This window comes from Coregonus clupeaformis, unplaced genomic scaffold (assembly GCF_020615455.1).
Source record: "Coregonus clupeaformis isolate EN_2021a unplaced genomic scaffold, ASM2061545v1 scaf5445, whole genome shotgun sequence".
Classification (NCBI taxonomy): Eukaryota; Metazoa; Chordata; class Actinopteri; order Salmoniformes; family Salmonidae; genus Coregonus; species Coregonus clupeaformis.
This window is the reverse complement of record NW_025538899.1, coordinates 5,177-15,985: the sequence shown is the minus strand read 5'-3', so window position 1 is coordinate 15,985 and position 10,809 is coordinate 5,177. Positions and strand designations below refer to the sequence as shown.

General features: G+C 45.7%; 1 long non-coding RNA gene across 1 annotated transcript; it reads left to right on the top strand.

The window, feature by feature from the left end:
- Nucleotides 1-58: 58 nt before the first annotated feature.
- On the top strand, nucleotides 59-1,531 carry LOC123490907. The gene is made up of 5 exons (XR_006661101.1): nucleotides 59-81; nucleotides 478-632; nucleotides 1,046-1,146; nucleotides 1,294-1,380; nucleotides 1,491-1,531. It is a non-coding gene; the product is annotated as an uncharacterized LOC123490907 (long non-coding RNA).
- The last annotated feature ends 9,278 nt before the right edge of the window (nucleotides 1,532-10,809 follow it).

Genomic DNA, 10,809 nt, shown 5'->3' with positions numbered 1-10,809 from the left:
ACCCTTGAAAAATATCCCGCCCCACGGAAGAATCACTATGGTGACGAGAGTGTTTGGTGATGTCTATCAGTGAAACAAAAGGTACGTTCAGTTTTCAAACTTGAAAAGCACCCACATCATGCAACGAATAAAACGTGTGTTGTTTATGAGCTAACGTTACCAAATCGAAATAAAACAACTGTTTGATTAAGTTTGATAACAAGCTAGCTAACGACATTAGCTGTTTTTCTTTGCTAGCTTGTTTCTCTCTGCCTAGCTGCTAGCTTCCACTCTTTCTTGCTAACCCGTCCCTAGCTAGTTTGCTTACTTTCCTGTGTCAACCACAGTAGCTGCACATGCACAAAAGTTGGCTCTAGCTTTGTGTCATTTGGTTCTTTTCATTATCATATGGACAACATTGCATCTTTGAAATGCAAGCGTTTAACGTTACATATCTGATGTGATATGAATTGTGATATTGTTTGCTATCTTCTTCAGCCCTGTTTTTAATGGAGAAGTGATGGAAGTGGCACACTCTGCATCAGAGACATTCACAGACAGTCAAAGGAAGAAGACCCCTCTTCCCCTGTGCCAACTGGTGGAGGACACAAAAATAAGTCCCTCTAATGTCCCTCATCACCTACTAGAGACCCGTAGGGACCCTTACACTTAAACAATTTGATATCTCAGTCATATATTTAACAGGCTATATTCAGTCAAGAATAATATGTTTATTGTAGTAGAGCGCTAGGGCTAGAACTATAATATGCATGCTCATGATGCTATCTGAGTTACCGTAGCCTACATTATGCAGTGTGTGATTCCTCAGGCGCTTGATAATATTTTCCACTTGTTTTGGGTTTTAATATTTACTTCATTTAGCAAATGCTCTTATCAAGAGCGACTTACAGTAGTGAGTCGCATACATGTTCATACTTTTCCCCGTTACTGGTCCTCCAGGGAATCAAACCCACAACCCTGGCATTGCAAGCGTCATGCTCTACCAATTGAGCCACACGGGACTAAGCAGATGGTGAAGACATCTCATTTATATTATACTTTCCAGAAACCTATACCAAACTCAAGAGCAACAGTGCAATCCATGCAGAACCCTCAGCACTTCACTTCAGTGGGTTTAAACTGGGGAAGGATTATCAGAGGACCTTGGTGAGTGAAGCAAAGAGTGTTGACTGTTCCAAGAGAACAAAAGACAAAGCACTGACTTTAGATGGATTGTGCCGATATATGCACTTCATGTACCAGTACATTCTTAACAAGGCGTCATGTAATTCATCTTTGTTTTAATCTTCTCAGAAACTTATCAACATATCATCTGAAGTGATCAACATTCACATTATCCCCACCCAAACAAAGCACTTCCAAACGAAATATTTAAAAAAGGTGTTTGTTTATTACTATTTGATGTCATGTTATGCATTCCGTCTATGATCTTTGATTCGTATGCGTGTCAGTGTTGATGGTTAATTCCTCCATTTTGATATTCTATGCAGCATCGTCTTGTCCCCGGACTGTCCTACACAGTGAAAGTACAACTTCTGTCCTAAAGAATGGCGCTACTTCTACGACTGTATTCGGGTTCATTGCAAGGTTGGAATCCAGTGCTATGTTCATTTCTAATCAAGTTCAGCTTGCCGTCATGCCTGACAGTGATCTCTTCAACTTCTACTTCCAATCTATTCAACTGTCCATCAAAAGAGGGGATTTGCTGTGTTTATGCATCACATGTTGTTTGTTGTCAACGTTTCTCTCCATAGTTGCTGCATGGTAAGCCTGGTCCCAGATCAGTTTGTGCTGTCTTGCAAACTTCTAAGGTCATTGTCACTCCATGGCAAACTGATCTGGAACCAGTCTACTTACTGCTAGGAGGTTCCCTCCTGCTTAGAACTCCAGGAAATGAATGCATCAGGGAGCATTGTTATTCTCTCTCAATCTCTCTCGAGCGGGAAGAGAATTTACAGGTTCCAGTCCATGCCTACCCCATCATCGATGACTTGCACATCCCAACACACATCACCATACCAGCTGTCCCACTGGGCCAAAGGTGAGGTGAAGTGGACAATCGTGTCTCACTGTGCATCTTTGCCCTTTGAATAGTCTTTAAACCCACCAATGAACCTTCATAAAAGGATTGTACATGAGTTGCATGGCCACTCAAATCCCTTACAGAAAAAACACAATTTCACATGTGAAATCATGTGTTTTTGGAACACTTCACATATGATCACGTTTCCACACGTGTAGTTTAATTTTATCACATGTTACTTTAAATGTTGTCGCAAGTTATCACATTAACTTCACATAAGATCACATATGATCACACGAAAACATGTGTTTTTGGAACACTTCACATGTGAAATTCACATGTTCTTTCTGTAAGGGATAGGTTACAGCTACAGCCTAGTCTGCTAAGTAGTTGCTAAGTGCACCAGTTTCTGAATTAGCCTGCCAGATAAACATGATGAGTGGCAACAAAGGCTTGTTTGAGGAATAAACTCAGTGTGTTATTATGGTCATGTAACGCATCATAAACATTGGTTTTTAATAATCTCTGTTGACACTAACGATGCGGTGAGCAGTCAATATATTAGAGTCCATTTGCACAGTAGATAGCTAATTGTAGTTCTCTAAGTAAGCCGTATGCTGGGGTATATTTTTTATTTATTTATTTCACCTTTATTTAACCAGGTAAACCAGTTGAGAACAAGTTCTCATTTACAACTGCGACCTGGCCAAGATAAAGCAAAGCAGTGCGATAAAAACAACAACACAGAGTTACATATGGGGTAAAACAAAACAAAGTCAAAAATACAATATTTTTTAAATATTTCGTATATGCTAGGGTCAGTAGTATTTGTCTTGCATGTTCAACAATCTTCAGTCAAAACAATACACTTGGAAAGAGAATACTTTTTAAAAAATCCAAATATAAACATTTGTAAGGCCATAGAGATACAATATAGTAATTATTTACATTTTACAGATTGTGACACAATCCACCTCACAATTTTTATAGGAGGGCATTTTTATCTCTTGATAAAAATGATTGTCTTTGAACTGAGTGGCTGGCTGAATTTGATTTAGCTTTACATTTTATTGTAGGTCTCAATGAAAATGTAGGCTGTTGTCCTTTCTCTCTGGGGCTGTGTGATATACAGTACCAGTCAAAAGTGTGGACACACCTACTCATTCAAGGGTTTTTCTGTATTTGTAAAAAAATTACATTGTAGAATAATAGTGAAGACATCAAAACTATGAAATAACACATATGGAATCATGTAGTAACCAAAAAAGTGATAAACAAATCAAAATATATTTTATATTTAAGATTCTTAAAATAGCCACCCTTTGCCTTGATGACAGCTTTATACACTCTTGGCATTCTCTCAACCAGCTTCACCTGGAATGCTTTTCCAACAGTCTTGAAAGAGTTCCCACATATGCTGAGCACTTGTTGGCTGCTTTTCCTTCACTCTGCCGTCCGACTCATCCCAAACCATCTCAATTGGGTTGAGGTCGGGGATTGTGGAGGCCAGGTCATCTGATGCAGCACTCCATCCTCTCCTTCTTGGTAAAATAGCCCTTACACAGCCTGGAGGTGGGTTGGGTCATTGTCCTGTTGAAAAACAAATGATAGTCCCACTAAGCCCAAACCAGATGGGATGGCGATCGCTGCAGAATGCTGTGGTAGCCATGCTGGTTAAGTGTGCCTTGAATTCTAAATAAATCACAGACAGTGTCACCAGCAAAGCACCATAACACCTCCTCCTCCATGCTTTACGGTGGGAACTACACATGCGGAGATCATCCGTTCACCAACACCGCGTATCACAAAGACACGGCGGTTTGAACCAAAAATCTCCAATTTGGACTCCAGATCAAAGGACAGATTTCCACCGGTCTAATGTCCATTGCTCATGTTTCTTGGCCCAAGCAGGTCTCTTATTATTATTGGTGTCCTTTAGTAGTGGTTTCTTTGCAGCAATTCGACCATGAAGGCCTGATTCACACAGTCTCCTCTGAACAGTTGACGTTTAGATGTGTCTGTTACTTGAACTCTGTGGAATCATTTATTTGGGTTGCAATTTCTGAGGCTGGTAACTCTAATGAACTTATCCCTCTACAGCAGAGGTAACTCTGGGTCTTCTATTCCTGTGGTGGTCCCCATGAGAACCAGTTTCAACGTTCTTGAAATGTTCCGTATTGACTGACCTTCATGTCTTAAAGTAATGATGGACTGTCGTTTCTCTTTGCTTATTTGAGCTGTTCTTGCCATAATATGGACTTGGTCTTTTATCAAATAGGGCTATCTTCTGTATACTCCCCTACCTTGTCACAACACAACTGATTGGCTCAAACTCATTAAGAAGGAAATAAATTCCACAAATTAACTTTTAACAAGGCACACCTGTTAATTGAAATGCATTCCAGGTGACTACCTCATGAAGCTGGTTGAAAGAATGCCAAGAGTGTGCAAAGCTGTCATCAAGGCAAACGATGGCTATTTGAAGAATCTCAAATATAAAATATATTTTGATTTGTTTAACACCTCTTTGGTTACTACATGTTTCCATATGTGTTATTTCATAGTTTTGATGTCTTCACTAATATTCTACAATGTAAAAAATAAGAAAAAAACCCCTTGAATGAGTAGGTGTGTCCAAACTTTGACTGGTGGTGTATATGCTTGTTATCTTTGACCTTTGACCTGTCTTTGACCTTCCAGTGTCAGCCATGTGATCCCTCTGAGCTGCAGCTGTCCCATTGACTTTGAGTTCCAGGTGTACATCATCCAGCCACACAAGGCCTTCTCGGTCCAGCCCCTGTCAGGTAACTCCAATCAGCAGACTTGGTAGCACTTTACATTAGGCCACTGAATAAAGTAGTAATAACACAGTCCTTAACAAGATAGCAACAACATCCTACCTGCTCACTCAGACAGACAGTGAGGAAAACCCCTGTATTATTCTATCTACAGTAGGTATATATTATTTGATTAATGTATTAAGCCTGTGAGTCTATTTGCCAGATATGTATCAATTCATTTTTTTATATTTGATGGTAGGATCATTTCTGGTTCACAATAAGGTTCCAGCTATGTTTTTGTGTTAGTTCCTTGAGGTGATTAGTTAAAACTTTGAACCACATAAAACATTTTTGCTGGCTCCCAGAGACCCAGACTCACCTGTATAAACTCACGTAATATTATTAGCTGATTACCTAGCCCTGACCTGTGATTCCTCAACATCACCATCATGTCTTGTGTCTGAATTACTGTGGAAAGATGCTCATAGTCTGCAACTGCCACCTTGACACAAAGCAGTCAGGGACTCAGTGCATCTAGCACAGGGGGAGCTGTGTTGTTTTGTCTCTGGCATGGATGGTGATGCTTTCCAGGCAATGCGTGATGATGGATTTCGGGGTTACGCAAATAGCCTAGTACTCAGACTGGGTAGAGATGTCTGAAAAGTATCTCTCTATGTTTCCCATGGTTTGAGGGTATTGAAGTGTTGAGTTTAGGTAGGCCTACGTATTGTTTTCCTTTAACAAATGCGTTACATTCAAGACCGGTATAATCCTTTGTTTGTGTGTGATTCTAGGAGTGATTCCAGCCAATGGGAAGGTGGAGGTGACCGTCACTTTCAGGCCGTTCCAGTATGACACGTCCCAGGTCACTCTACAAGTGGTCATCTCCCAGTTCAATTCCAAACCCTACGTCTGCACCCTCAACGGGTCCTCCATGCCCCACCTGGCTCTCTGGTATCTCAGATCCATTTTGAAATGTTACAGGTTAATTCATCAAACATTATATTGAATTATGTCACTTTTGCCAGGTCATAGTTACAATGACAAGACTGGTATATATACCAGTCTTTTATATATATATATATATATATATATATATATATATATATATATATATATATATATATATATATATGGTCAGCAAAGTTCCTGTTTTCTTGGTTTGTATCACGTTATTGCTTGTTATTTGGTGTCATTGTGAGTTCCATCAATGAATGCACTGAGCCAAATATATTTATTTTACTGATAAGAATGGAAACGTGATTGTTAAGTGGTTACGCACATTTCATAGAGCAACTGCTGAGAGAGAGACCAAGTGCTGCACATGTACTGTATTGAAACTCTCCATCTGCAAACTTTGAAAATGGAAATTGTTGTCACGGTTTCGGCCGAGGCGGCTCCTCCTCCTTGTTCGGGCAGGTTTCGCCGGTCGTCGTCTCCGGAGTTCTAGCTGCCACCGCTCGATGTTTCTTGTTTGTTTGGTTTTGTCTGTTAGTCACACCTGTTTTGTGTTAGGTCTCAATTAGCACCCTATTTAGTTTCCGTGTTGTTAGGTTTGTGTTGTGTGTGATTGTTGTATCGTGGTTGCGCTACCCGTTTGATACGCTTATTTTCATGAGCTTCCTCCTTGTTGTGTGAGGAGAATTTACGCACCTGTGTGTGCGCTTGTTTATACGCCTGTGTCGTCTTTGCCTCCGGGCTGTTTTGGATTACTTTTCGTGCTCAGTAAAGTCTTGTTGGACTTACCCCTCTGCTGCCTGCGCCTGATTCCACACCACACCCATTCACAGCACCGTGACAGAATCACACACCATTAGATGGAATCAGCAGGAGCACCCGTCGACCCCATGGAGGAGCGTCTCCTTGGACACGAGCACCGGATCAACCGTATCGGCCACGCCTTGGAGGGCGTCATGGACACCCTTCGTCGATGGGAGACCAGCGGGGTTCCCATAGCCCCACCTATCGCACCATCACCTTCACCACCGGATTACCAGCCCGTCCATCGACCGGAACCCAGTGGGATTCGGCTCTCGCTCCCGAGGGCGTACGACGGCACCGCTGCCGGGTGTCAGGGGTTCCTCCTACAAGTGGAGCTCTACATTGCCACCATACACCCGGCGCCCTCGGGATACGAGAGCGTTTCCGCCCCTCATCTCCTGTCTCACCGGCAAGGCGTTGGAGTGGGCCAACGCCGAGTGGAGGGGGAATAGACGCCGCCACGTCACCTATGCGGAGTTCTCCCGCTCGCTTCCGTGCGGTCTTCGACCATCCACCAGAGGGGAGAGCGGCGGGGAACGTCTATTCCACCTCCGACAGGAGATGAGGAGCGCTCAGGCATTCGCGCTGGAGTTCCGGACTCTAGCGGCTGATGCGGGGTGGAATGAGAGGGCCCTCATAGACCACTTTCGATGTAGCCTTCGGGAGGACGCGTCCGCAGGGAGTTGGCCTGCAGGGACAGTACACTAACATTTGACCAGCTGGTGGACATGGCCATTCGACTGGACAACCTGCTGGCGACCCGCAGGACGTCCCAGGTGGGGGCCTCCCATTCCACCCTCCAGCGCCTCCGAGCAGTGTCTGATGGAGCTTGAGGTGCTGGCGCTAGAGGGAGAAGAGGTAGGAGCCCGAGGGGGGCAGTCTCCTGCACCAAGTGTGGGCGCGGAGGGCACACCGCGGCTAGGTGCTGGGGAGGGTCCCCTGGTGAGGGAGAGAGCAGGTCATACAGTGGGGAGCCCACCCAGGTGAGTAGGCGCCCTACTTACCCAGAGCTTTCTGTCGTTCACATTACCTTACCTGTTTGTTTCCCACAGGTTGCACCTCGGTCCCAGCATAAGGCGCTAGTCGATTCAGGCGCAGCTGGGAATTTTGTAGACCGGAGATTCTGTGTTAAGATAGGGATTCCCCTTCTTCCAGTCGAAAAACCCTTTCCTGTACATGCCCTAGATAGTCGTCCGCTAGGATCTGGGTTGATTGGGGGAGGTCACAGGCGCCACTTAGGATGATGACGCATGGGGTCATGAGGAGACGATACAACTCTATCTTATCGACTCTCCCCTCTGCGTATCCGGTGGTACTGGGGCTTCCCTGAGTTGATGACCCATGATCCTACTATTTCGTGGCGAGAGAAGGCTCTTAAAGGGTGGTCTGCTCAGTGTGAGGGGGTTATGTCTGGGTGTTTCCGTAGGGGGCGACCTCGGTGGAGAGTCCGAACCAGATGCCAGCACTGCACATTCCTCCTGAGTATGAGGATTTGGCGCCGTGTTCAGTAAGACCAGAGCGGCACAGTTGCCACCTCATAGACAGGGGGGATTGTGCGATAGACCTCCAGACAGGAGCAGCGCTTCCAGCGGGAGCCATGTGTATCCTTTGTCACAGGAGGAGAAAAGGGGCAATGGAGACTTACATTGCAGAGTCTCTGGGACAGGGATACATACGGGCCCTCCACTTCTCCCGCGTCCTCGAGCTTCTTTTGTGAAGAAAAAAGGATGGAGGTTTAGCGTCCGTGTATTGATTACGCGGTCTCAATCAGGTGACGGTGAAGTACAGCTATCCACTTCCTCTGATTGGGACCATGACGGAGTCCTTACACGGCAAGGTTCTTCACAAAATTGGATCTCAGGAGCGCATATAACTTTGGTGCGCATTAGGAGGGCGATGAGTGGAAGACAGCATTTAGTACTACATCCGGCCATTACGAGTATCTCGTCATGCCATATGGGTTAATGAATGCTCCATCAGTCTTCCAATCGTTTGTAGACGAACTTTTCCGGGACATGCAGGCGCAGGGGAGTAGTGGTGTACACAGATGATATTCTTGTGTACAGTGCTACTGGCCGAGCATGTAGCCCTGGTGCGCAGGGTATTGAGGAGACTGTTGGAGCATGACCTGTATGTCAAAGCTGAGAAATGTCTGTTCTTCCAGGAGTCAGTTTCCTTTTTGGGTTACCAGTTGTCTGCGTCAGGGGTGAGAATGGAGGTGGACGAGTGTCCGCCGTGCGTAATTGGCAAACCCCAACTACGGTTAAAGAGGTGCAGCGGTTCTTGGGTTTTGCGAATTACTACCGGAGGTTTATCCGGGGGTTTTGGACAGGTGGCAGCTCCCATAACGTCTCTTCTGAAGGGGGGTCCAGTGCGCTTGCAGTGGTCAGCTGAGGCGGACAGGGCCTTTGGGAGACTGAAGGACCTGTTTACCCCCTCGGCCCCGGTGTTGGCGCACCCGGATCCCACTTTTATCCCTTCCAAGTTGAGGTGGACGCGTCTGAGGCCGGTATCGGGGCAGTTCTTTCTCAACGATCCGGTACACCACCTAAGCTCCGCGCCCCTGTGCTTTTTATTCTAAGAAGCTCAGTCCGGCGGAGCGGGAATTATGACGTAGGGGACAGGGAGCTGTTAGCCGTAGTACAGGCCCTAAAGGTGTGGGAGGCATTGGCTTGAGGGGGCTCAGCACCCTTTCCTCATTCTGACCGACCATCGTAACCTGGAGTACATTCGGGCAGCTAGGGAGACTGAATCCTCGCCAGGCTCGATGGACTATGTTTCTCGCCCGGTTTGTGTTCAAGATCACTTACATCCCTGGGTCCCAGAACGGGAAGGCAGATGCTCTGTCCCGTCGGTATGACCACGGAGGAGAGGTGCGTGGAGTCCATTCCCATACTACCGGAGTCTTGTCTGGTGGCACCGGTGGTGTGGGAGGTCGATGCGGAGGTCGAGCGGGCGTTACGCACCGAGCCTAGTCCTCCACAGTGTCCGGTGGGTCGGGTGTACGTCCCGCTCGAGGTCGGGATCGGCTGATTTGTTGGGCTCACACGTCCCCCTCCTCTGGACATCCGGGTATTGGCCGGACGGTGCACTGCCTTAGTACGAAGTACTGGTGGCCAACGTTAGCCAGGGATGTGAGGGTTTATGTCTCCTCCTGCTCAGTACAGTGGGGAAAAAAAGTATTTAGTCAGCCACCAATTGTGCAAGTTCTCCCACTTAAAAAGATGAGAGATGCCTGTAATTTTCATCATAGGTACACGTCAACTATGACAGACAAATTGAGGGAAAAAAATCCAGAAAATCACATTGTAGGATTTTTATGAATTTATTTGCAAATTATGGTGGAAAATAAGTATTTGGTCACCTACAAACAAGCAAGATTTCTGGCTCTCACAGACCTGTAACAACTTCTTTAAGAGGCTCCTCTGTCCTCCACTCGTTACCTGTATTACTGGCACCTGTTTGAACTTGTTATCAGTATAAAAGACACCTGTCCACAACCTCAAACAGTCACCTCCAAACTCCACTATGGCCAAGACCAAAGAGCTGTCAAAGGACACCAGAAACAAAATTGTAGACCTGCACCAGGCTGGGAAGACTGAATCTGCAATAGGTAAGCAGCTTGGTTTGAAGAAATCAACTGTGGGAGCAATTATTAGGAAATGGAAGACATACAAGACCACTGATAATCTCCCTCGATCTGGGGCTCCACGCAAGATCTCACCCCGTGGGGTCAAAATGATCACAAGAACGGTGAGCAAAATCCCAGAACCACGAGGGGGACCTAGTGAATGACCTGCAGAGAGCTGGGACCAAAGTAACAAAGCCTACCATCAGTAACACACTACGCCGCCAGGGACTCAAATCCCCTGCAGTGCAAGACGTGTCCCCCTGCTTAAGCCAGTACATGTCCAGGCCCGTCTGAAGTGCATTTGGATGATCCAGAAGAGGATTGACGAGAATGTCATATGGTCAGATGAAACCAAAATATTACTTTTGGTAAAAACTCAACTCGTCATGTTTGGAGGACAAAGAATGCTGAGTTGCATCCAAAGAACACCATACCTACTGTGAAGCATGGGGGTGGAAACATCATGCTTTGGGGCTGTTTTTTCTGCAAAGGGACCAGGACGACTGATCCGTGTAAAGGAAAGAATGAATGGGGCCATGTATCGTGAGATTTTGAGTGAAAACCTCCTTCCATCAGCAAGGGCATTGAAGATGAAATGTGGCTGAGTCTTTCAG